The sequence below is a fragment of the Carassius gibelio genome, chromosome A1, assembly GCF_023724105.1.
Source record: "Carassius gibelio isolate Cgi1373 ecotype wild population from Czech Republic chromosome A1, carGib1.2-hapl.c, whole genome shotgun sequence".
Lineage (NCBI taxonomy): Eukaryota > Metazoa > Chordata > Actinopteri > Cypriniformes > Cyprinidae > Carassius > Carassius gibelio.
Genome location: NC_068371.1, coordinates 2,177,783 through 2,204,969, shown reverse-complemented (window position 1 = coordinate 2,204,969; position 27,187 = coordinate 2,177,783). Strand labels below are relative to the sequence as shown.

The following is a 27,187-nucleotide window of genomic DNA, read 5'->3' as shown; positions in this document are numbered from 1 at the left end:
ACACTTAACATTTCATCTGGTCCGTGTCAAGAGTCAAACGCAGTTATGTCCCCCTTTCTCCGTCTCTTTCTTTCTCTTTGTCTTTCTCAGTCTCAACTCCTCTTTTCCTAGAAAAAGAAAAGGAAAGGAAGAGCATAGGTCCAGGGCAGGAGTATGGGAGTAATGAGAGGGTGTGTGAGAGAGAAGGAAGGAGGAGGTGAAACCAAGAGTTGCTTTCATGTTGCGGCGCAGTCGAAGGCTGAACTTGTCAGCTGTGTTGGTGTGATTCTCCAGGGGCCCGGGCAGAGACTGAGAGGGGAGATGATGCTTAGACGGTTCAATAAGCGCACGGACAGGTAGCCCTAGTGACGTCCCCCGGAGACATCGTCTTAATGAAGAGCAGGTCCATTTAGCCCTGTGTTCTCTGACCCTCCGCCTGCTCACACACACACACACACACACTGCTCTCTTCAGCCTCTCAGTGAGTCGTGTTGGTGAGGCATGTAAAATGCTCAGTTTCCGAGTGGAAATCTAGGATTTAATAATAATAATAATAATAAAAACAATAATAAATAGACAGACTGTTTTGTAATGTGTGGGACACAACACCTGAGACACAGCGAGAGCACCCAGCATAAAATCTTAATTAAATTGCTTGTGACGTTTAATACATTTTTACGGTTAGAAAATACATTTTCTTCTCCTTTGTCCAGCTGTATATTGTAATAAACAGTGGTAACTTGCAATTGCTACTTTAAAAAGCTATTAATGCCTGATTGAACTCTATACAATTATGTTAACATCCATTTTATACCCTAATCTGTTTGGTAGAAAAACTATTAAAGAACAACTACAATTACACATACAGATGCAGAGATTATTTCAAAGCATTTCATTTATTTTGAATCGCACTCTGTATTTTCTAATGCAATATCACAATGTATAGTTATCAAGAAACATCATATTTTTAAAATAAAATACAGTTTTTTTCTTGAAACATCAACTGGATGCAACAGAAAGGTTTTAAGTATCAGAGACATCTCAGAAATGATGAAATGTTTCTGCTGTATGCACACAATAACATCAGCAACGTGTCCAACACACACACTTTTTAAATTAAAATAGCATATTTGAATTTTTTCTGCAAAAAAAGTGGTATTGCTGTGATTGACTGCCAAGTGTGTTTTGTTGTGGATTATCAGTAAATGTTGAGGTAAAACAGAAATGCTGGAGTGTGTCAGCTGCTAGACCTGGATTGATGACCTGAGGAAATGATAGTTTAAGGGTAACCTCCGCTCTCTTAAAGAACTAAGACAATAACTCACTTCTGTTGGTGAACAGCGCGCTGGGCCGGGGATGTTGTGGATCTACGAGCTCGCACAAACCAGAAGCCTTGCAGTAACTAAAGCACTCAGTGGGGAGGTGTATGATTATTGTGGCTGATTTATTTTTTATATGGAGGTACTACAGAATAAGATGTTTCACATTGTGTCGTACAGAGTGTGCTGGAAAAAGAGGAAACAATGGGATTTCCAGAAGTGCATTTGTCTCTTAATAAAAAAGAACAGGGATAAACCCGTTTAGCGACCCTTTGAGGACTGAGGAAAGGTTTGATTAAAAAGTGTCACTTCTGACTGAGCTTGGAGCGGAGCGCTGAAAGAAATAAGATATGACAAGATAAGTGCTAGGTCTTAAATAAATCCTCCAGAACTGCACAGAGTCGATGGATTATATATAGTGCACATTAGAAATGCATGTTTTCTCTCCTCTCTGCCACTAAGCTGAATAAACAACAATTGTATTATTCGATTTTTATTGTTTTGTTTATTTCTTCTTCCATTTTTTTTTTACTTCTCTATATGAGTGAAGCTCTTTAGAGTAAATCGAGTGAGTTAGGAAAGTTGAAGATCTTAAAATGGTACATTTATAAATTCACATTATGAAAATCCTAAATTCCTAGTGTTTTAATAATCCCTTTTCCTGGTGTTTTTTTTATTATTATTTTCAATTTACAGACATGTTAGGAAACATTTAGTTTTATTTGTTACTAACTACTTACTCTAAAAGTGCAGCTCTGAGTTCGTATATACTCTTAAGGTGTTTTGATAAGTAATGGCGTAGAAGTGTGTGTGTGTGTGTGTGTGTGTGTGTGTGGAGCGAGGGACAGTGCAGCTTTTGAGCCGTGTCTCTGAGAGCTCTTTCATGTGACTGGAGCATTCCACTAATGCAGTCACAGCAGCGGTGCACAAGACGAGACATGCGTCCCCTCGTCTCATCAGTCGCTCTCTTTCTTTCTGTGACCTCAGCATTTATCAGAGAACCCTGTGCAAAATTCCTCTCAGCATCTGTGCAGTGGGGGGAGCGAACATGTTCACACACACACACCGATGTTGGGTTTCCATGTTTGATGGGTTCATTCCAGAGGTTTAATGGTTTTCCTTCTGTACAAACTGTATTTTCTATCTCCTAACCCTAAACCTGCCCCTCACACAAAACTACAGGCATTTTTACATTCTCAAAAAAATTCATTCTTTATGATGTATACGCTTGTTTCCTTATAGGGACCAAAAATGTCAAAATGTAGTACTTTTACTATCCGTGTAATGTAGAGAATACCCACACACACACACACACACACACACACACACACTGAGCCACTGTAAAAATACCAAAGCACACTGACTCTCACATCAAGTCCCTTGTATATCTTGAATAGGTAGTTGCTTTGTACCTAAAATCTGATCAATATTATTTTATTATAATGTTTTTATTCCGTGTTGTTTCTTTCTATCAGTTTCATTAACATCAGCTAGGCCTCTCTGTCTGAGATTGAGGGAACAATAACAAAACAGCCCCACTGTCACCATTATTAGATTCCTGCTTCTTTACCAGGCAACCTCATATTAAAAGAGAGGGAGGGAGAGAGAGGGAGAGAGAGAGAGAGAGAGAGAGAGAGAGAGGGAGAGAGGGAGAGAGGGAGAGAGGGAGAGAGGGAGAGAGGGAAATGAGCCGTGGATAGAGTTTGCTGAGTGTGTCAAGGACATGTGCCACATGTTGATAGCAGTGAAGAGCAGAAGAGCAGGGTGAGGAGGACACAGCGAGGGGGGGGGGGGGGGGGGGTTACTGCTAACACAAACAGTTAGCGCACAAATTCAGTTTTTAACTAGTGTCTAGATGAGAGGGGGACGCTCGCGCTCACAGGACGGACGTGTACACACGTGTTTCTCTTCTTCTGTATGGTAAAAAAAAAAAAGAAACAGCAACAAATAGCAATGTACCTCTGCATCTAGAACTGCGTTTATATCCCTGAAATCAGTGCTCACTGGCTAAATGAGGCACGTATCAGTCGTCACACCTCAAAGCTTTAATAAGACTGCGTTTTATTGCAAAGAGCTGAGAAGTTTTTAACTATTTTCATCAGACTTTTAGCTCCTCATTTCATGTTGCTCACATTGGTGACACTCTTGCTTCTGACCTGTTCTCATTGATAGCTGTTTTATACCCTGAAGACTTCAGTAACTGATGAAATAATCCTCAACAGATCATTACAGCGAATGTATTTTCCAGGCACTGTACGGAGAAGAATTTTGATTCCTTTTAATAGGACAGTGCTGGTTATACTGTGGCTCCTATCAGAGAGCACAAGATTGAATTAAACGTATAGAAACATTTGGAGGCATTACACTTGATGTATTTATGAGGTGGTCAACATTATGCCACAAATACTGTGTTCTGAGCTTAATTTGCATTGGAATAGACCTTGAACTACGGGAAATAAAAAGCAGCGTTTTAAACTTTTAACTTGACATTACTTTTGGGCCAATATAAAGTTCTTAAATCGGCCGACCAGTGTGAGGTTGTCTTTGGCGTTAATGTTAAAAGACTACTGAAGCTACTCCTGTAGAATAATATGCTTTTCTTTAGCACATGAACGTCCTCTTACAGATGTTTGGAGGTACGGTCAGTGCTCATGTGATTGCTGTTTTCTCTCTGAGCCGTTCTGGAGGATGTGTAGATTTATGACAATGGTGGCATCATTATAACTCATGCCACTAACACGAACTGTAACCTGCTATTCATCCAGTGATTAAACATAATCACGTATAGCCATAAACATGAATGATTTGTGAAGCAACTGTTGGTTTCCAATAAATTTCTTGAATTTCCAAACTACAGTAAAGATTAATATCGTACCTGGAAAGCCTTGGGGAGAAATGCAATAAAGCCGTTTTTCTTTATTAGGTCTTTTCTCCTGGCCCTCTCTTTCTTTCTCCTTTGCTAGATGCCAGTAACCCAACAGCACCCGAACGAAAGCTACAGCTCGGGCTCTAGTGAGGATCCTCCCTCCGAATGTTTCCCGCTATGAGACACTTTTTTAATTTCTTTATAGATATATAACCGTGTGCCATAGTGAAGTGAAGGCTGCTAATCGATATTCTCTTATTGGGTTTGTGGTTTTGGTCAAATATCTCTCTTGGTTGTGCCTCAGGTGAGGGGCAGCAGACTAATAAAGCATGTTGTGTCTCAGGGGCAGAAGCAGGGATGAGTATGGATTAGTCAGTGTACCCTTCCTGTGAACATACAGTACAGCTCCAATCTGGAGCTCTGTCTCTGTATGGAAGGCTTTATTCATGTCCTAATGGAGCAGAGAGTCAGCACATGTCAAACAGAGATGAAGGAGGTCTGCAGAAATGCTCTCCTGCCTGTATGTTTGTCCTTGGTTAAGTCGGATTGCCTGTGGCCAGTCCTGTGTGGCTGGTGTCTGAGGAAACTTATGAAAGGAGCCTTTCTATTCAGTAGCTCTGAGCTTAGAGATTAGGACACTGAACTGTGCTGTAGAAACATTTATGTGTGTTTAAGGAGCGCTCATTGTAAAGGGTTTACTGATGTGTATTATTAAACGTTTATGTGCTAAAACACCAAAAAGGGGTGTCTTAATAATATATCCAGATCTGGACTGTGATACCTGGATTTTCCTCTGTTCTTTTGAATTCACTCAAATAGACTTAAATAACAGCGCGGAGACACAGAGAACGAAGGGGAAGTGAGACGCAAAGAGTGCCACTCGCACAAGCTGTTATTACAGACTGGAGCACCCTGTCATAAATACTCATAATTAGATGCTTCCAGAGCCCTAATAATTTTACCATGTAACACAAAGTATCTTGAGTGGCAGAGTCACTTTCCTCTTTATTTACAGCTGAAGTGAGCCTGTAGTTTCTGTTTCTGTATATAAGCGGCTAATGGAAGGGTTGGCTAGTACAGTAGCTTGGCTGGTGACACCCTGTATGATTTCCCCTTTCAGCGGTGTCGTCTGAGCAAGCCCTGTGTTCGTGTTTTCACATGTAAACGCCACTCTGTTCCACTCCAGCGCCTCAGGCCTCTTTTATGAGCCTATGAAAATTTCAGCTGCTAAAACGCTTGCTTTTTTTAGGCCAAAGGACCTTCATCAAATATCATTCAGCTTAAAAACGGGGCTTTCATACCAGTTTATACCTGTTTGCAAGTATGCAAGATGTAAGTTCATTTCTCAGATCTTGCTGGCCAAGAAGCCCACATTAAATGTTAAGAGCATGTTGGTATGTTAGCATAGTGCCTTTGTAGCTTTCATCCAGCATGTCTTTGTGAAGCTTTAGCTGAAGCAGTCCAGGAGTTCCCCCGGCTCCCACATCAAAGCTTCTGGCATCTTCTGTCCAGCCACAGTCCTGCTAGCCTGTAGAGTGCATTAGCTCAGAGCAAATGTAGCATGTTTGGAGCGCCACACAATAATGCTAGCAGAATAGTGGCAATGTTCACGTTTTGTTACTGCACAAAAAGACAACAATTCTAATAAAAACAAAAGAAGATTAAGGAGGAAACAACAAAAAACATATTTCAGGTCAGAATTTTGTACTCAATTTTGGGGCTGAAAGAGTTTAAAAATGGTAGTGCAGCCCAAAATCTACACTTGTGTGTATTTGTGTGCCTTAACTAAACAACGATAAGTGCGCATACACCAGGATTTTATCCACTGATTGGCGAGTCCACTGGGTGGTCATACTCAAGATCTCCGCCTCAGTTTTTTTACTATGCAAAGAAAAATGCTGATTAAACAATAGGGAAACAACAAAAACAGAAACATTAATTCAGAAGTTTAAAAAAGAAGGAGGTTGTAGTGTGCATGTCCCAAACATGAGTTTCAGAGTATACTCAGAAACGTTCGAACGCAATGCGGGATGCAATGATGAATAAAAAACAAAGCATACCCCAGAGATGTTTCCTTTGTCACGGAAGATCTAACTTCATATGTTACCGTTTAGCCTTTGAGTTGTTCAGCTTGTCCATTTCTTTCCTCCTGTGGTAACTTGACTAGGCCAGAATCGTTCCATGTCCTCTTTCATATCAGTGTGGGTGCAACACTGTATCTCAGAGGCCATCGAGCTTGGAGAGAACATTAAACCAGTGCTGGTCATCTTGCTCTTCGGCAAGCATGTCTTTGTGCACTTATGCAGGGTTGCAGCTGAATGGCTTGCTACAAGAATACAGTACATAATGGGATACTTCAAATAAACAGCACTTGATGTCTACCTGAAGCCACGGAAACTGAAATGGCACAATAATCTGGTATTCACTGAGGCTCAGCACACTGATAGTTTTCTGACATTGCATGTGCATTCATTCATTCACAATGCCAGAGCAAGAGGTATCCTCTCGAAAACCATTGTATTGTGTAAGGCAGTGGTTCTCAGAATTTTAAGCCAGCAACTCCTAATGTAAGAACGACAAGACCCCATAGCATACACAAACAATAAACAAAACAAATTGATTTAAGCCATTCATAATGTTTTAACTATATTTGCTATGGATCAAATTCATTTTGGCTTACCTTTCAATGGGTTGGGTGTACTTTTGGGGAGCTCAAAAGCTTCATCCGTGGCCTGATGGTGGATAGAGCTACTCGCAGATCATTTTCAACATCAAGACGTGATCGGTATTTATTTTTTATGTACGTAGCAGTGGAAAAATTAAAAAGGAAGCAGTTCATCAGTTGCTGCACTGGATAACTGTCTGTATTCATCTGCTGGAATAAAGTTTTTAATGTTCGATCACTGAACCATTAGACTTTGGAGTGAGACAGCAATGATTCGTGCTGTGGGCCCATCTTGGCTAGTAGTTTATCCTATCAATTTATGTATTTTGCAATATCATGTACACGGCGAGCGAGAGCAGGACAGTCATAAGCTCATTGGTCCCAGTAATATTACAAAGGTCTTGATACGAGCTTGGATTGAATTTTTTTTCATTCCGAATCCAGCTTGCATTCACACAGCAAGCTCTATGACAGTCTGATGGCAATATTCTGGAATCCGGTGCAAATCTAGTTTACCGTATGTAAAGGGCTGAAGTCATTGTTGGAAATGATTTAAGAACATTTTGTTATCTGGAACCCAACATTAGAAAATGTTTATGTAACATTAAAAAAAAGCTTATTGATACACTGAACAACATTTGGCTGAGTGACTTCAGCCTTTTAAAGTGGTAAACAGAAGACAGCATTCAACAACAATTCAGACTCAGTGTTCCACAGAATTCAATCCAGCATTTGTCTCTGTGTCCCGGCTAATGATCTCCTTTGTGAATTCATACATGACAAGAAGAGTGCAGACCCAACCAATAAAACACGATACAGTACACAAACGACTTCCTTACAGTCTAGAGGGACGTGATTGCAAACCAAGTGGACGTCTGAGATCTTACATTTCTTTGGAAACCTACAGTAAACAGTTCAGAAATGTTCAACTTTAAATGAGGGTTTCATGTTATTTGGCTGTGCAAAAACCACAATGCAAATGTATTTATGATTCCCTATGACCAACTCTGAATCTGTCAGTAGGTTGCATCGGATGAGTCTTTTTAATCTTGCCGTCACCTACAGGTTTCCTGTGTAGCCTCTGGCAGCTTTGCAGTCATGTGATTTAATGTGGACTCTGTCTCATGGGCAGGCCAGGAGTTGTACAGTTATGATTTCTGAACACACTCACATTATAATCAGTGTAAGGCTTACTTTAGCCCCTAATCCTTAAGTGGATAAGCTAAGCTTTAATTAGGCTAATCAGCAGTATAATTAGCTCCAATTACATTTTATTGGCCAGATAACAACATATCTTTAAGTGGGCTTAAACAGCACTGCAAAAAGAATGCAGTGGCATCTTCACAATCTTTTCACAACCCCTCTCTCTCTATATCTGCTAAAGTGCATTCTTTTTGTTTAAAAGCTATGCCTTTTTGTCAGTTTGCTGTGATGCTGTCAAACTCGCGGACCAGGTTTGTGCTTGAGTTTACCGTGGATCACCTTGACAATCAGGAGGTTCACTCATGTGCCATGACTTGACAGCGTGTCAGCAGTTTGGTCACTTAGTTCATTAAACCTAGCGAGATGTGCATTGGTGCATTGAGGGTGAACCCAATCCCGGCCTGACAGCAAGATGGTAGGTCTCCAACTTTTAAGTGATTCTGGAGGATTCCGGAGACACAAACTGCTTTTGTTTTTCTTGCTTGCACATTGTGACTTCTGGGAATTATAGCGTCTCTGTCTCAAAAACCACTGAATGAATGTGTGTTTAACCTTTTGAGGCTTACTGTGGGAAGAATACATCTATGCACAGCTTCACTGAGAAAAAATTATGAAATTCATAAAACACCGTCTATTCTTTCTTCGTGTTTGGTTACACCATCATCATATAATAAAATCAGTGTGTGCAGTGTTTGTCCTTGTAGAAAACTAGGATGAGCAGCAGGACAGGATCTTGTCAGTTCTTTATTGGTCACTGCCAAGACAATGAGAGCTGACACCACTGACTTCCTCTGATAATTTCAAACATGTCGTAAGTTGACTTTGGGTCGGTAGAGCCATTAACTCAGCAAGGAGTTGAGTCGCTGCGGGTGTTAACACCCACCTGCTGAAAGACTTGGGCTCTGTTCCAATTAAATTTTTTATGCCCTTTCCTGGCTAACTTCCCTCCGTTTTGCAGACTCGAATGTACGTCACTGCTTACGATGCTGCAGTACCCACTACTGGTGGAAATGCCCTAATGATGCCCTAATAAACGCTATTTTAAATTTTGTTGACTATGTTGTAATTTTTTTTGGCCTGTATGCATGCCGTTGTATAAAATATATTATTAGAATCTATAATATATATTATATCTCTAATTAATTCATATATCATATACTAGATTTATGTAGCGTGGAGTAAATTTAAGTGTGATCTGCTGTGTCGTGTCACGGTCGGGTTGCATTGTCGTATATGGAGCTGACTAAAGTGTACATAAGAATATGCTCACTCTGTCAATCAGCGTCGAGGGGTCAAGGTTGTCCATAAAAACAAAGTGGAACATACAGTTAAAATGGCAGTGAGGATCCCCTCAGTGGGAAGTTCTTAGGGTAGTTCACAAGTGTACAGTACTGTATATCTGAAAATCGAAGTGGATTATACTGTCTATATAAAGAAGCTTTTTTATATAGTCACTGGAGGATCAGAGAGAGTCCATACCACTGACTCTTGAAATCTACAGAAAAACTGTATTGTGTGACACCTGCTTTATATGGACACTTTATGCAAGCTGGTCAATATTCTAATAAGCAAGAAAAAAGTAGCACACAGGAATACTGAGGAGTACTGACACACACACACACACACACACACAAAAACATTGCTGAACCTTTATAAATTAATGTGTACCACAAAAAAAAAATTGTATGAGTTATATAAGGCAGAAATTGCTCTTTGAGGTAACGATTGCAGTTTACCACTTTTTACAGTATACATATGCTTACACGTAAAGCTGCTATATTTAATCTTCACTTCATCAATTTAAATATTATTTTCAAATCAAAATCAGGCCAGGTTTGCTACACTCAAAAAGCATTATTGTTGGATAGATGCATCTGTAGTGTGTTATCAAACATAAACAACCAGTTTGGCATCTGAGGGTACAAGGGTAACATCTGGAAACTATATCTGATATCTCGTCCCTTTCACCTGGGGCACAACAACCTGATGCACAGGGTGTGTAACACAAAATTTGTAAAACCAGCCAAACAAATCTGTGTTTACATACTGGACAGGGATTAGGTTGTTCACATTTTAAGTAGCTGTCGTATGCTTTAACATAAGGCAGATCTACCGCAGAGCCTGAGCTCAAGTAGTCTGCTTGAGTTTAAAGCCCCCCTCCTTTATTCTGTGTGTGTGTGTGGTTCTGTTTGAAACAACTTCAGCAGGCTCCAACACTGGTTATAATAATGTTACAGGGAAGTATCACATAGCAAGTAGCACGGACCAATCATTTACCCTAGACTTTCACAGAAGTTCCAACAATTTTTCCACTAAACCAACAGACAAGGAGTTAGAACTCATCCCCAAGAGATGAACAGATGTCTGCTAGTGTGTACGCATTCGAGTGCACACAAACATGCTATTTCGACTTGGCTTATGCCTTTTTTACAGTTGCGACCACCATCTGGACGGCCCCGAACACATCCCAGACCCCTCTTTTCTCTCTTTCCCTCATCCTGCCTTCCTGCAGTTCATATTTCAGTTTGCTCCCAGGAGCTCGCAGGTCTGTGCCAGACGGAAATTTGCTGAGGTTGCAGGAGCCCCTCGGAGGCCACACAGAGGAGGGACAGGCCGGGAACAATCAAGCCCAGTGCTCCTGCCTCTTCGGCAGCCTGTAAGGCTGCTCGGGTCCTCAGGGTGCCCGGTGCCTTTCTCTCACCCTCGCTCCCCTCGTGCCCCATCCCTCTCTCTCTCTTCCTCTTTCACGCTAGCGCTGTTTCTCCAGCGTAACGGCCCTCCTCTGTCTACTCCCCGGGGGTGGACCGAGAGGCCATTCAGTCATTCGTTGTCCATCAGATGTGTTTACTCTTTCCGTGACAGCCAACACATCTGGAGCGCATATTCAGGTTATTCCAGTGCCACTAGACACATTCCATGAGATCATTTCAGATGTTGTTATGGCGATCTTCTCTCCTCGCTGTACGACAGGGAAGGGAGGTGAGGGTATGGGGTACGAATGCGAAAACTGAAGCTACTATTGCTTGGGGGGGGGGGGGGGGGGTTGGGGTAAGTAATTACAGATCCCATCGCCCTCCCGTGAAATTCTTCCTGGTTCCTTCGCTCTCTCTTTTTATCTCTTTTCTCTTTTTCTCGTTCTGTCTTTTCTTTTTTTTTCTAATCCATCAGCGCATTTCAGGTCCTGGCCTCTCCCCCTGAACATTCCTGTGCCTGTGTGTGACTGTGACGGCTGTCATCAGGCAGGAATGTCCAGCTCTCCCACCTCGTCCACCATGCTCTTGGGTGAAGCCCCCTCCCGACCCTCCTCCTCCGAAACGCTCGCCTTCAGAAAATGTGTTCCTGCAGATGTTGTCCATTCAGTGCATACCTTTGATTGGCTGGCTTCCACAACAAGCAGAGTAATTTGCAGATATTCAGTGGCTTGTTTTTGAGCTCGAGAGTGTGCAAGCTATTTTATCTTCTATTGCTTTTACCAGTAAAAGGGAACATTTACTTTGCCATTTGTCGGACACATAACTCCACACAAATGAGTTGACGAAAATGTTTTCTTCTGTTGTTCAGAGAAGAAAAATACCTTTTTGTCAAAAAATATCCTGCCCATTAATAACGTATTTGTTCTGCCCTGATAGAAATGGTATGTGCTCAGTTTGAAGTCTAATATTCTCGTGACTCCAAGGGCAAAATATGATTTCTACATGTGAGTCACGACATCTGCAGTTTTCTAATGGCCTTAATTACCATTGCCCAATCAAGCCATATTTGTCCAACATGAAATGATCCAGGTTTTTTTCTTTCTTTGTTGACTACATTCGGCCAGACTTACTGGACTTTATACATAGATATTTTGCAAAAACCAAGGTTACCCATGCGATTTAATCACTCTCTTCCAGAGTCAGACCTCTCCCAGGTCTCCTCTAAGTCTTCTTTGGTACCATTGTCCCATGGTACTCTTCTGCATAGCTGAGCTGCAAGCTACACAAAGCCTGTGACCCCCCACCTCCACACTTTTCCAGCAATCCATCACTCCCCGTGTTTTTCCTTCTGTACCAGTACAGTTTTTGTGGTTGGGGAGAGCTGTGTGTGATATATTCAGGGCAATGGTGTTCATTTCAACAACACCCATAAAGCCAAGACATAATATTGTACATGGCTTTGTTCCCCGGTCTCTCTTTTTGACCTTAATAAATTATGTAGATTAGAAAAGTAGAAACACATTGTGCTGATAAGAGGTCTGATGCATCTGGACGGGGGGAGTGGCGGTAGTGAGAGCCGGGACGATTGGGGGGGGGGTCAAAGAAAGACATGAGCCTGTTTAGTCACACTTTCTCTTCAGTCATGGCCCCATATGTTAAGAAGTGAAGAATAACAGAGGTGTCCCACTTGGAAGAGACTTTGTAGGCCACTGCCAAAAGAAAGATGATTGTCTTTGGTGGGAGAGTAAAACAGGGCCCTCGTATGGTAAGGAAAAAGCCAAAGATGTTACGGGGTGGACCGTTAGTGCTAAACTATAAGGGAGCGGAAAGCCTTTGTCTGCAGAAGCTGTTGTGTTGCGACACAAATGAGAGACTGTGGTGGAATGTGTGTGTTGGAGCATGTGTGATGTACAGTGTCTGATATTTATTCAAGAGGGACTCTTGGAGTTTCAAGTGCTGGACACGAGATACTGTTCCCTCCCCCTGTGAGCACTCTTTTCTTTCTTTGGAAGTGTTTCAAGACCACCTGAATCACCATTATACACGCAAAGGGGCCAAGCATCAAAACCGTTATAAACTTTTCTCATAACGAATGACATCGAAAACCCTCGGCTCTCTTTTGGGGAATTTTCACTTCTGCATTGTCAGTGCTGACTGTGAGAGCTCTCTTTAAACTGACACTCATAGTGAGAGAAAAAACACAGGGCTATTACGATTAGGGTGTGACAAGGTTTAACTCGGAGTCTCACATGTGTTCTTCTCCCTCCCGACCTCCTCTGAGACACAACTCGGCAGGACAATGGGATCGTTTTCTGTCTTAAGAGACTTTCAAAGGCCAATGGTGAGAGGGAAGCATTTGGAAGAAAAGTGAAAGCACTTTTCTTCCTCAAGTAGGATGTTGTGTGATCTAAGAAATCAGTCGACCCTGCAGTAAAACTCAACAAACTGTCAATTAAAAGGCTCTAATGGTACAGCACTATTCCCAGCAGTTCCGGCACCGAGAGCTCTCCGGTTCCTCTGGGGAGTTAGTTAGGTGACAGAACTGCAACATGTTTACCAATCAGCAGCAGTGCTCAGGGTTCCTAATGAGAGAGAGAATGGAAAGAAAAAAAGGAAGAGATTGAGAGCGAGTCACTGTGAGTCATCTCATTCGTGCTTCATCTCATCCACATGTGTGTGGGGGCGACATACCTGTCTACACAGATGGATATCTCTGACTCGCTGTGGAGGCGCGACTTTGGAAACTCTTGGCAGGTCTAGTAGGGGAAGTCCCCTGGACGACGGATGAGGCAGCGTCTTTGGGGCCTTTTCAAAGGCCGGAGTTTAGAAAGGGAGAGGACATGATGAAGAGATCAGGAAATGCTCCATTTGCATTCCTTAGAACTCTGATGTGATTTCTCATGTGGAAGTTTAACAAATTAACAGAGAGAATGAGAGATGGGACTACTATGGGAGGCTTGTATTTGTTTCTAAAAACTGGTGTTCGTAGACGTTTTTTAAATTGCTTGAAAAAAAAAATCATTCTGATGCCCTCAGCCAAGGTGATCATGTGTTTGAGCCAAAACTCTGAGAATTTCCCTGCATGGCAAACAGTATTCTTTGGAGCTGATATGTGCCAAAGACAAAAGAGTATTTTTGGGATTGTGTAGCGTTCCCTCGGTTGAAGGGCTCTCTGTGTGAGGTTTGTTTTGGTTAGTGTCCTCACTGCCCTTCCACATACCAGCTGCTGCGATACACCTCTGAGCCCGGTGCAGGGAACACAGAGGGCTCCTACCACGGGTCACTTTATTAATGTGCTCCCTCTCTTGTCTGACATTATTAACCACATCTTGTCTGTACAGGAGACATTCCTGAGAAGAGCCCCCTAACCTGACATTGTCACCATTTGAATTATTGCCTCATCTTCCCGATTTGATGTCTTGAGCAGGAATGTGTGCTGGGGGGTTGGGGGTTAGTGTGCCAGCCGAGCAGTCCACTTCTGTCCGCCGTCTTTCCTCTCTTTTTTTTTTTGGTTTGTCAGATAAGGCTTGTAGTTTTTTTATTTTTTCATAAAATGATTACTAATTTACAACACTGTGTTTTGTTGTATTTAAAAATGAAATGTTTCTTTAATGGTTCATTTATAATGTTCTAATGGTTAAACAATAACTCCATTAAAATAGCAAGAAAAATAAATAAATAAGGAAAACAGATGGAAACTTTGTACCACTATGAAATGGCCCCAAGAAAATTTCTTATAAATAACTGATGCATTTATGCACTTGGAGCTTGATAACAAAATCTAAAATTGAGTAAATCATTATCAGTGGTTCTTCAAAAGTATTTCTATAAAATAAAAAACACTGTACTGAACTTCTCACCGATGTCATTTGGAACAGCTTAACTTGGCACTTATTACCCTTCCTAGAAAACATTCCTGTGTTTGGAGAAGAAAAATAAATACAATTCATACTTGTGCTTTTTTTCATTTTTCCTATCACGCTAAACATGAACAAATATGATGTTATGATTGATGCCACTATCCCAATGTAAAAATACAAAAGTAAAAAGTTCATTGAAAACCCCAAATAGAAATTACAAGTACAACCACAATGTAGTTCAACACTGCCATGTAGCAAAATTCATATTTGACCAAACCTATATTTAAAAAATTGATGATCAGTTATGAGCATCTAAATAATGCACACTAATGAAATAAACACTAGACAAGTCAAGGCCAGAAAACAAGCTTAAGCCTTTTTTTCTGTTTCTCAGTAGGAAAGAGTGCATAGTCTGGATAATAAGAGAGATGAAACTCTTACTCAAGTCTTCGTGGATAGAGTGGAAGGAGGGGGCATTAGAGGAAGCAGCGACTGGTTTACATGTATCACTAGATTGTAGGCAGTGAGAAATCTATTCCACAGGGCTGTGCTGCTCAGAGACACACAGCTGCAGGGGATTAGTGACCCTGAGCGAGTCCAGAAGCAGGAATGCACCAGCCCCCTCTTAAAGACGCCACCGGAGGAAGAGCTTTGCACTCGTTCAAGCACACACACACACACTCACACACTCGTGTATACTGAACACTCGAATACCATCACTGTCACATTATTTGTTTTGCATTTCTTCAGAATTACCCAACAACCTGCGAGGAATGTCCATCCATTTCTCAGCAGTTGTAGAATTATTGATCCTCCCTGGTTTACCACAACCGAATCTCACTCGCCTCAGCTCATTTTTGAATATAAAATACATTTAAGCTCATGAACTGTATCTGAGTCAAAGCCATGGCATTCATTTTTTAGTTATTATTAATATTACTATTATTAATAAATTGTATTCTCGATCTTGGACACATTTGCTCATATTTATTTCTAATAACATAGTTTGTAACAATATTTTATAATTTCATAGAACAATAATAATATTTCAACAACAGAAAAAGCCACAGCCATTCAGTTTAACATTTGTGAGAATAGTGTAAATAATGTTTCTGGTGTCAGTTTTTCAGAACCACATGAAACCAACGCGAAGCCAAAGAATGCCTTGTAAAGAACTGGTCTTTTTATCTTTATTGTGGGCACTCTCATGTGTCACTGACTTATATTTCTTTGTAAATGTGAAGCTGGAAAATCATCTTGTGATAGCTTGATCTGTGGTCACCAGTAGCATCTCAGCTGTGTGTTTTGGTGAGGACTGTTTATCTGAACAAGGCAAACGCCTGACTTATTCATACCAATTTGTCAAGGCATTGTTTGTTTCTCAGACTCAATGCATTTTGGCTCAAATATCTGGAAGCACAGCTAGGAACGGCTTCAATATGTTTGATCCGTGTCCCTGTATCTGTCCATCATGTGTCGCACGTCCTGATTGCTTGAAGTACAGAGCGTTCTACATTGAAGGTGACACGATTGTCACAAATCGGCCCTTATCCATATCTTCCTCCAATCGTGTCTTCTACAACGTCCTCTTGTGTTGTCCCGGCTGACAGATGTGAGAGGAGAGGCACTCATTTCCTCCTAACGTGTTCAGCGGGGCCTTATTGATGCTCTGAAAGGCCAGAGTTTGGCGTCGCTGTAGTGTTAGCGTGGCACTAGCTGTCACTCAAACGTGTATGTCAGGTCTGCAACTCAATTACCTTTACGCTCCTGCTCTTAACTCACTTCCACCCACTTGAGTCGCAATGCGCTAAAAGGATGCGTTAACCATGCAAGCCCGTCATTAGAGCCTCATATGCCCACAGCCCCTCACTAGCTCCACCGGACAGCTCTGGAAGCATTGAATGTCAGAGTAAAATATGCATAATTTGCAGCCATTTTTTCCGCATGCCATTTTGCTCGCTTTCGCGGAACACCGCCCCGTCTCTCTGTGCTCTTTTGATGCTGTTTTCTGGGTAGGACACAGTGTCTTTGATTGGTTCGTGAGTGACTCACCCTCTTCAGTTCCCTCCTAACTTTAGTCACCCGGTCTTACAAGCTCAGACACCTAGTGAGGGAAGTTCTAGAGAGGGTGGAGGCCAGGACAGGAGGTTTTGACACACAAGCCTTTCATGTCCTCCGTCCTGGACCCCAGATATGGCGGTCAATTCTTCCAGCACAGATGATATCAAAGGGCCGTTTGGCATGGAGCTGATTTTATGAAAAGAGCTTTAATTGCAGACAGACATCTGCTTTTATTCAATCAGCTTTATTGGCTTGAGTCACATTTACTCCACTGCCAGCACTTTGTTGCTCATTAAAAAAGCGAAATAAAACAAGCACTCGAACGAGCCATACACATGTAAATAAATACGAGGGCTGTAACCGTGCATTCATGCGCACTTACACAATAAGATCATTCAAAAGTCCTGAACGCTGAATAATGCAGACGATAACAAGAGCCATAAAAATGTGCGCAGTGATATTTATAGTGGTAATAACGATGGAGAAATGTAATTTGAGGGTCAGTGGGGGCTCCGTTTGACCGTGGACAGGGTCTTCGCGGCCTCCTCGGCAGGAGCACGCCGTGAGCATATTGTTCCAGTCCAACATCTGCATTGTTTAATTCGCTGTTTGAGCTCCAAATGATTTGGTGCGAAACCAGGGGAGATGCAAATGCAAGCACACCTCTAAAGGTGGTTTTACAGGAGATTAAACGTTGCAAATCATTTTCTGAAACTATAATTGAAGCACTGAGTTCATGGAGCGCTCCTAACCGAACACACTTCATTATCTCCCAGTGTGGATTCATAATGGACTCGACGTCCCATCATCCTCTAGCGAGCCGCATACAGGATTGAATAAAAGAACGTGTGACAAAGATCATCCCAGGTGTCCCTGCTCTCTGGCTGGAGTCACTAACACCGAAGGATATCAAGCTCGGGATGAGTGAAAGAAGCAGGGAAAACAAATATAATGGAAGTGTTTGTTGTTATAAATGAAAAATACAAATCCTCAGAACTGGTTGTGGTTCTAGCAATCTAAAGGTCTAGTTCCCTTAAAAATGCCACCATGTTTCTTCAAGCCAATTATACTTTCATTCATAATAGGAAGACAAAATGAAATTTTAATATTTTCTCATTCAAAGTCCACACCAAACCTTTGCTTATGAATAAGAACTAAAAGACATTGTAAAAGTAATCCGTCAAATCAGACAGTGTTACTCAATTTTTCTGTAGAGACACGAATGCTTTATATGATGAACATATGATTCATGTGCAATATGAATAAATTAAATCTGTTCACCATACTTGGATTATATTGCTTGATACATTATGTTTTCAATGAAACATCAACACACTGGCTCCATGGACTTTGATTGGAGGGACAGAGATTTCTCAAGTTTCCAGAGTCTTATGGGCAGAGTATTGATGGAGTGCACTGACCCTTCAAGAGATCTGATGCAGAGAGAAGAGATGAGAGTGAAGCTGTGTCTAACCAGGACTGTGACAGTGTGTACGCCCATGAGATGACTCTGTTTTTCTGGGATTCTTTTTCATTTTGAACTTTTAGAAATTTAAGAAAGGTCATGTCACAAAGATCAACCCGTGGTTTCTCAAGTTAAAAAAACTTTGGGGAGGTTCTTGTACTAGGGATTTTGACGGGAAAAAAAGGAAGTTTAAACTCCAGGAAGCACCTCTTTCACTGCTGTAGAAGATCTAGCCGAAGTCCTCAACTGCTGAGCCATGAGCCAACATTTACTTGTTTTTTCTTGCATTTTCACATTCATACGCATGCCTTCACAAAGTTCAGGGTGTCACCGTGAGCCAGTTAAGTATACAGGAGCTGAGACGGAATACAAATCAAAGCAAAATTAAAATGGTAGATAGAAGAGTTAGGGAAATTAAAGAAAACGCCTTGAGTGAATAGAGATCAAAGGTTATAGAGAGAGTGGAAAAGGTAAAAAAAAAACATACAGAAAAATAAAAAGGCTACTAGAGAGAAAGAGAAAAAGAGCGGTTGGGCGGCACCCCTGGCGTGCACAGCACTGGTGTTTCTGCCCAACACCTCCACATGTCTGATCCTCATTCTATCCTCCCAAAACACAGCAGCTCAGCCACTCCTGCAAACCACGGGAAATCTGTGCAGAGAGACAAATCTGGGAGGAGGGACTGCCAATGTGTGTGTGCTTTTGTGAGTTTAAGGGCATGTTTACTTGCCTCTCCCAGACAACTTGGGGCAAGAAGGAGGGGAGGGCAAAAGGGGCAAAACTTGGCCTTTCTCTCTCTCTGTCTCTTTGTATGTCCCTCTCCCTCTCTCTCTCTCCTTTACCGATTGTCACCAGGAGAACAGAAAACATTCTCAGGGATTTCCTGCCATTCAAAACAAAAAGCAGGACCCCCCTTTCCCTATCGCTCCCCCGTCAGCATGTTAACTCAGTTGAGCGCGAGTGCTGATGGGCTCTTTCCAGGTCAGGGGCGGAAAAAGGCTCCTGAACCCTCCTGATTGCTTGTGCTGCTGCGTGTTGTTCCATAGCATGCCGCTTACTCACCTCCAGTCGCACACAGAGAAAGAGAAACGCATAGGAAAACAATAACCTGTGTGAGGCTTCGGAGGGTCACACTTCCCTTCGTGCTCGGAGACGGTGTCTTCAGTGGTTCTGCTGCCTGGATCGGTGTATTCTAACAGGTTTGAGAACGTGTACAGAAGTGCAAACACATTCTGTGCAGCTGAGTGTGCGAATGCGTGCCTTAACTCATTACAGTGCATAGAGTGTGCCAGTACTAATTTGACACATGCCTTTACAACATGAGCTAAGAACACTTACACTATTGGCAGATCATTTAATTAAGTGCTAAAAGCTCGCTTGAGTTTGGTTTCACATTTAGGTCAACACTCTTTGTCCTGTTAACTTTGTGTTTTATATTAATTTATCAAAAAAAAAAAAGAAAGAATTGAATTAATCCCTTGGGGGACAAAATGTAAAATCGTTACAAATGTTTCATACTTCTTTTTTTTATTATTATTAAATGTACAAAACTCTTGAAAATAAATAATTTAATCTAATGTTTTATCATAGTTTCCTGGAAAACAAGTGTAAAAAAAAATGGTGGAATTTTTTTTTATAAATTTATCTTTTTTTTAATCTTTTATCCTAAAACTAATACAATTACATGCACTACTGAAATCATGTACTGAAAAAAAAACACAAAAAAACACAAAAAAACCTTACAAATAATAATAATAATTCTTCCTCGGTAAGTGACTTAAGAAATCACGTTTATTTTTTCAAAATTGAAAAGCATGAAACCCACATTTCTAAGAACTTGGCACATGATTTTTGTCTTTTGTTTAGAGTGGAATCTATTAAACTATCATTAACCAGTTCGTCAATCGTTACAGTAAGTTGTTGTTTTAAGTCAACGATGCAATAATAACAATAATAAAACAGCTAAAGGTTGTTGTTTATTTGACCCTGCAGATGTCCAGTTTTCTTGACAGCAGGTGGCATTGTGAGAGGTCTGGTCTGGTCTGGTCTGGCCTGGTCTTATGACAGTGAGCACAGACTGTGTAACTTCAAGTGAAGGCCGCCCAATTATCCCCAATCAGACTCTTAACTGCTGCGGTCTGGGGGTGGGGTGCGGAGCTCCCTGAAGGGCTTAGCCTTCATTACAGGGCAGCACATCCTGCACATTAACTTTCTATCCGCCTCCTTCTGCTCGCTCTCCTCTGTTTCTACTCTCATGCCCCTTGCCTTGCCTTCCTTGCGTGGTGTGCAATGATGCGGCCAACAATCAGACACACAAACCTAAAGCACATGGCGAAGGCCGCTGAGCTATGTTCTGGTAACAACACACACAGAAAACAGTGTATTGACTGCAGAACGATGTCACATGGGCCAAAGGTAGGAGGACAAGAAGTGTGTGCGCCTGCGCTTACAGATGATGGGATGTGTCCCTCTACCTCTCCTCTCCAGAGACGGCGGAGACAGATTGGAGCAGAAATCAGCTCAGGTAATTTTCCAGTAGAGAGACAGTGATTACTGCATGCCTCTCCTGCGGCCCACAGGAAGTTTCCTCTTCACTGGCTTAATGTGTTTGTGTGTGTGTGTGTGTGTGTGTGTGTGTTTAGAGGAGGGCATCTAATGCTCGCAGCGGTCTTCAGTCACCAGCTGATTGGCTGTGGGCCTCGGTGGGCGAGTAGCAGATCTGAGCAGAAACCTTCCCCACACACACTGCACAAAACACACTTATCAGCAGTGGCATGGAGAGAGCCGAGAGGATCTCAGGATGACTAAGGCTAGATTAGCGGAGCTGAGAGTGTCTCTGGAGTGGGGGATGATGGGAAGGTGTGGTGCTCGTAGGTGTGTTGTTCTTGTCAGGACAGGAGCTGCATCAGGGTCTGTGTCAGAGCTGTGACACGCTGCTCCGAGAACATTCAGTCAGAACCCGAGGACCAGCCGCGCTTCAGAACGCATTTACTCTATCTATCTTATAAGAAACAAATGTAAGCTAATTTTAGGAAACCTTTGTTTAAGTAGAACAGTTTTTAATGCATTAAACCGTCTGGGCCTCTTCGGTCAGGTTTGACTGAAATATTTTACATTTAGCAATTTGACTCTGTTCTGCATTCGTCCCAGTTGTGAATTTCTATGAAAGGGATTCATGATATAAGTTGAGTATCAGTAGACTTTAATGTTGAACGGCTCATGTCGACTGAAGCTGATCTTCTCTCTACTCACCTCGCTGCCGAAGGCACCCAAATGTCTCCACATGTTGGAAACTGAGTCAAACCACATCAATCAGGAGACTCATTCCTGCTCCACCTCTTTTTTTCTTACACCTTGTCTGCTCTTTTCTTCTGTGTGCATTTGTTTCTTCTTGTCACTGGGAAATAACTCCTGTAGATGGCAACTGATTCATACAGTATATACACTAACAGACACAAGTTTGAGATCAGGAAGATCTTTAATGTTTCTGAAAGAAGTCTCTTCTGCTCACCAATGCTGCATTTATTTCATTCAAGATATGGTAAAAAAAGTGAAATATTATTAAAATGTAAAACAGCTGTTTTCTGTCTGAATATCTGTATTTTCAGCATCATTCCTCCAGTCTTCAGTGTCACATGATCTTCAGAAATCAGAATAATATGATGATTCTGATTATTATCAATGTTGAACACAGTTGTGCGGCTCAATATTTCTGTTTTTCAGGATTCACAGATGAACAGAAAGTTCACAAGAACAGCATTTATTTGAAACAGAAATCTTTTGTAACAATGTTTTTACAGTCACTTTTTAACACACAAAAATATCTGACAGCACAACTATGTTCAACACTGATAATAATAATAATAAATATTTCTTGAGAAGCAAATCAGCATATTAGAATGATTTCTGAAGATCATGTGACACTGAAGACTGGAGGAATGATGCTGAAAATACAGATATTCAGACAGAAAACAGTGGTTTTAAACTGTAATAATGCTCACTGTTTTTACTGTATTTTGGATCAAATAAATTCAATCTTGATGAGCAGAGGAGACTTCTTTCAGAAACATTAAAAATCGTACAGACACAACTTTTGACCGGCAGTGTACTTGAGCGTTTACTTGAGACAGAATTCCTTCTCAGTAAGATGTGTTTTGGTGTCTCGTCTCTTTCATTAGCCACAAACCCTCCTTCAATCTCAGGTGCTTATCAGTCATGTATAGATCACAGAAGGGCACACCACACACATGCACACACCCCGTCCTATCGTAATGCATTATTATTATTATTATTATTATTATTATCTGCTGAGTCTCGGCTCTGTAAAATGAGTTTTCCTGAACTCCATTAAAAGCAGTGCTTGTCGTTCCCCCGGGTCAGATTTGCATGCGCCGCTGCAATGCACCTCAAATGGAAGATGTCCTTCCTCTGCAGTCCTCCCCCAGCCTCATCTGGGACAATAAGTGGACATATGACATCTCACAGAGACCCTGGTTCTCTCTGCTGTCGTCCCCAGCCGCTCCTGGACCGGTCATCAGTGGAGGGGAAGAAGATTGCCAATGACACCAGCAAATCAGCAGTAAATAGCGGGTAATTTGATTGACATCTGGAAGGCTGTCACGGGCCCGAGTGGACTGGCAAGCAGTTAGTTGAGTACAGAAAATGTGGCTTTCCAAGTAAATCACTTTTTGTCCAGTGGGGCCTGTAACAGATTATAATTGCATGTCTTTCCCATCAGTGCAGTTTCTCCATTACTGTGTGCAGCGGCATCTTATCGAAAAGCAGCTTGTCCCTTAAAAATTCACATGCTGTCACAGGTCAGATGATAAATGCCTAAACATGAGACACATTTCAGAATTCATTATAGCGTATGTGCTGTTTTCCATTACAGTCCTTTCACAGTTTGAAATGAACAGAAAAAGGTTAAAGAGTAAATCCTCTGAGTGGAGAAGAGTTTGAGCTGTCGAGGCGGTCATAGCCAAAGTTGTGCTTGTTTAAAAACAGAAAGAAACAAGCACTTCCTGCACAACATCTTTTTATTTACTTGCAGTTTCCACAAGTATTGTTTAACACCATATGACACATTTGCCGTTAAAAGACTGTGACATCAATGTTATACATCAACGAGTTTATAATTCACATGCTTTAAAGAGTGCGTTGTGCCAAAGTGGCATGGTGTTCCTCAGGGTGGATTCAGAAAAGACCCGTTCATTCATTGCTTAAAGTGAAAGTATTTTTTTTCTGTTTAAAATTCTTTCTCCAGTCCAAGTTTAATGTCCAGAGTTTTTTTCCCTGTGAAGTGTAAACGCTGCGTCTCTGTTTGTTTAAGCGTCGTGAGTGGAGACCTGAACGACAGAGTTTAGTTAGGGAGGATTTGATCCCGATTCTTTTTATTTTAGCTGAGAGCATAGTGACACATATCTCTAGCCGAATAAAATCAGCTCACATCACAGGAAAATCATTTTATACCTTAACAAAATTGATTTTCCATAATGATTTTTTGTTTTTGTTTTTTTAACAGTGCAAATCACTTTTTCTTTATTACTGCTTTGTATTATTTTGCAAATGGTGCAAGGCTTTATGTGTTTTTATTAAAACAACAACAACACTAAAGTGTAAATCATAATTGTTTTTCTTTAAAGACACTTTCATTGTGTTCCTTGGCAAATTAGTGACTACAAACTAAAGCAAATCTAATTTAAATACAGTGATAATAATAAATACAAATATGAAAACATGACAAACTTAATTAGTCCCTCTGTAATGATGTGGCTGCAGCAGTCCGTGAAGCAGGATCTATAAGCAGAAGGCACTTTTATTAACAATCAGCCAAAATAACAAATAAACAAAAGTATCACAGCCAACTAAACATAAACGAGGACAGACCAAGAACAACTCAAACTGAGGCCTACAGTATTCTCATCGATGGCTGGCCAGTTCACATGTCGGTCAGAAGCACGGTCAGAAGCAGCGGTTCTCTGTCAGAAGTCAATAATAACCTAAGTTGTCACCAGTAGATGTACAAAGAGCAAATCTGCAGTTCTAATGGAAATTATTTCAATGCACATGAAAACTCACATACAGAGTATAGTAATAAAAACATTTGGGACTTTACTGAAAACATTCGTGGCTCAGCCCAACCCTAGCACAGGTGAACATAATCAATTAACCAATCAGTAACCTAGGAAACAAGCTAGAGGCGGGAAAATAAAAACCAGGAAACCAGTTCAAATCAAACACATGCCAGCGTCAAAAGAGCCATGTGAAAGACAGCAGATCACCAAACGATCCCCTCCTCTCACGAGCATCCAGCTGATATCAGCAACACTGCGTTTCTCTTTCAACTGAAGCTGCTCTTGAGGTTATTGCTAATATTGGCCAGTCTGAAAGACACTGTTATACTTTACTTCTTAACCAGCTGCCAGTTTAAAATGTCTAATAATAAGCTATCCCCCTCTAGAAACTGTTATCATAGTGATCATCAATAGCAATTATATGTTAAAACTTTGATGTAAGATGGATATTTACAAAATAAATCTACAAATAATATAAAATGTCAATTTCTGAATTTTAAAAAAATATTTGATAAATCTGTATTCTATATAGCTGTTTAGTTCCAGCTGTCCTCTCAAGCTTTCCTGGCATCAGTGGCAAATATTTCACCATATAAATGTGTTTTTCATGGTTCAGTTTAAGAATGATCTCGGTGGAGGGTCGAGGCCCAGAAACTACACACAGATCAAACTCTAATCAATTCTGTTTTTGTTTTTTTTGTTTCTTCTCCCTACACTCCTTTATACTGTATGTTCCTGCATGGCTCTAAAATAACCCAAATATTTACATCAAGCATCCCTCATGTTGTAGGATTCATGTGAAAGTCCCAGAGAGCTTCTAGTGTTTAATATTCACACTGTTGTTTCTTCTCTCTCCTCCTGCCATGTGCTCCTGATCCCGGCTCTTCCCTCTGCTGTCACACTCTTTAAGGTAAGTGTCTGTTCTTTCTCCCTGCAGGCAGGTAAGTGACAGAGTCTTCCAGAGCAGGTTAACACACAAGTGTTGAGGAAGTGTGTGATGTGAGATTGTGCCAGCAGCAGTGCCCTAGGCGAGCAGGTGCAACACTCTGGGCAATTAAACGCTTGTGTAACATAAGTCAATTCAGCTGCACATGCAATGTCACGTCTAAGCGGTGTATGCGCTGTGTGTGTGTGTGTGTGTGTGTGTGTGTGTGTGTGTGTGTGTGTGTGTGTGTGGAAGAAAGAGACTGTATGGGCATGACGGAATATGATCACTGTTTGTTGTAATTGACAGTAACTGAGCTGAGTTTAATAAGGGTCAAGTGTGAATGGTCCTCTAGTTATGTCATGTTTAAATGAGTCCCAGAGGAGAAGTGTGCACTTTTGTCTCCCTTTTCTTGCCTCGTCTCCCTCGCAGTTTCATTCAGACTTTTGGAATGACAAATAAAGGCTAGATTTATGTTATTACTAATTGCTGACCCGAGAGCATAAAAGTCAAGTAAAGTGAACACATTTCCATGCACGTCAGTTCACCAAGAATCTGTATAGGATTTTCCATTTTCTCTTTAGCAATTTAGCAATTTTGCACAGTAACTTAATCCACTTATTAATTCATATTCATGTCTTCAACAATAACACAGAGGAGCGTAATGATTTATATCAAACTTTAAACATTCAGTCAGGGAGTGCATCCTTGTTTTTTTTGATATTGTTGCATATGACGCTGTTAAGATCATCTCATCATGTGTTAGTAACTCAATGTAGGTGAAAAACAGGATATGTGAGGTTCAGTGTCGTTTTACTGATGCTGATGCTTAAAATAGTGTGTCAGTCGAGTGACGATGCTGCCAACATGCAAGAGAAACGTCATCTTTTCAAGGCACTGAAAATTAGTCAACATTTGAATTTAAATGAATTTTTCTCCCTAAAAAATGGGATATGATTTCAATCATTTTGGCATTATTGTAAGTAATATTTAGCCTACAGCCTTCTTTTCTTTGATTGGAAACATGCACTGGGTAGTGCACTACACTAAACACTGTGCTCTTCCTGAGTGTGTGAAGTGTTCACTCATCATCACATAAATCTGAGCAACTCTGTTTACCGCAGATATAGTGTACAATGACTATCACTTTAATCTCATTTATTAAACGTGTGTCTCAGATAAATTGTGAAAGTATCTGTTTAGGTTTCACTTAATGAATTTATGAGCATTTCTATATGCTACTTAGATAAGGCTGATTTTGCTATACTTTGTGCTTGAGGAAACCTTAGCTTTTTTGGCCATTCTGAACAGGCAAATGACATCGGAGACCTGTCTTTGAAAGATTTTCTTTTTGTCCTGGACATGAGTATATATGTCGTTGTTATTTACATGTGGCAATCTTCCTCATCCCTGGAAGGTTGTAAGTCTGCAAAACCTGAATGCAGAACATGCATCTGTCTCCATAAATAACGGCAGAAGGTACAGACACACGACATCTGTGAGCATTGAGGTGAGAAGAGACGAGAATAAGACGAAGTTCTGTGGACAACAGATTGAAGAAAGAGAAAAGAAAAGCAATGGAGAAGGCCAGCTAGAGACAATGGTCATTTACCGCTGACCCCCGCCCCAACACCCCCCATGCATACAACTAATGAGAGCAAGGACTATTAGTCACTGCAGTCCAACTAATCGTCCAGCTCTGTGATTTTGTCAACAACTCTGAAAGGCTAGTCAGAGCTGCAGAAGCACACACACACACACACACACACACGCCCCAGGGACTGAGTGGGAAAGTAAGAGATGGCGCTGCTCTTGTTAGTCCATTAGTTAGCTATGGCAGCACAGCCAGCTAAAGAAGTGGCCCTAATGGCTCCTCAGCAATAATTACGATCTTTTTGTCCTCATTCGATTCCGAGGGAACATACATTTGCTCTCCAACAACCAATAAACATCAGGCTTCCTTGGTTCAGACACACACACAGATGCTCGCCTGTTTGTTGTACTTTTTTTATTAAACTTTTCTGTCTGTTTGTTTCTCTTATTCTGTTTTTCTTTCAGTCTCTTGCTCGTCTTCCAT

The 27,187-nt window shown here is 41.2% G+C and overlaps 1 protein-coding gene and 1 long non-coding RNA gene across 5 annotated transcripts in view; one reads left to right on the top strand and one right to left on the bottom strand.

Moving 5' to 3' along the window:
• bnc2 (basonuclin 2) overlaps positions 1-27,187 on the top strand; it is a 133,405-nt gene that overhangs the window by 1,649 nt on the left and 104,569 nt on the right. The window contains exon 1 of one of the 4 annotated variants that reach the window (XM_052547137.1): positions 24,360-24,472. The exons of the other annotated variants lie outside the window; for them this stretch is intronic. The gene's annotated coding sequence lies outside the window, so the exon portion shown is untranslated. Of the gene's footprint in view, positions 1-24,359; positions 24,473-27,187 lie in introns of those variants that run through there. 4 annotated transcript variants of the gene reach the window in all.
• Positions 23,130-24,236, bottom strand: LOC127950014 (uncharacterized). The gene is made up of 3 exons (XR_008152434.1): positions 24,024-24,236; positions 23,857-23,907; positions 23,130-23,456 (listed from the first exon to the last, which is right to left on the bottom strand). It is a non-coding gene; the product is annotated as an uncharacterized LOC127950014 (long non-coding RNA).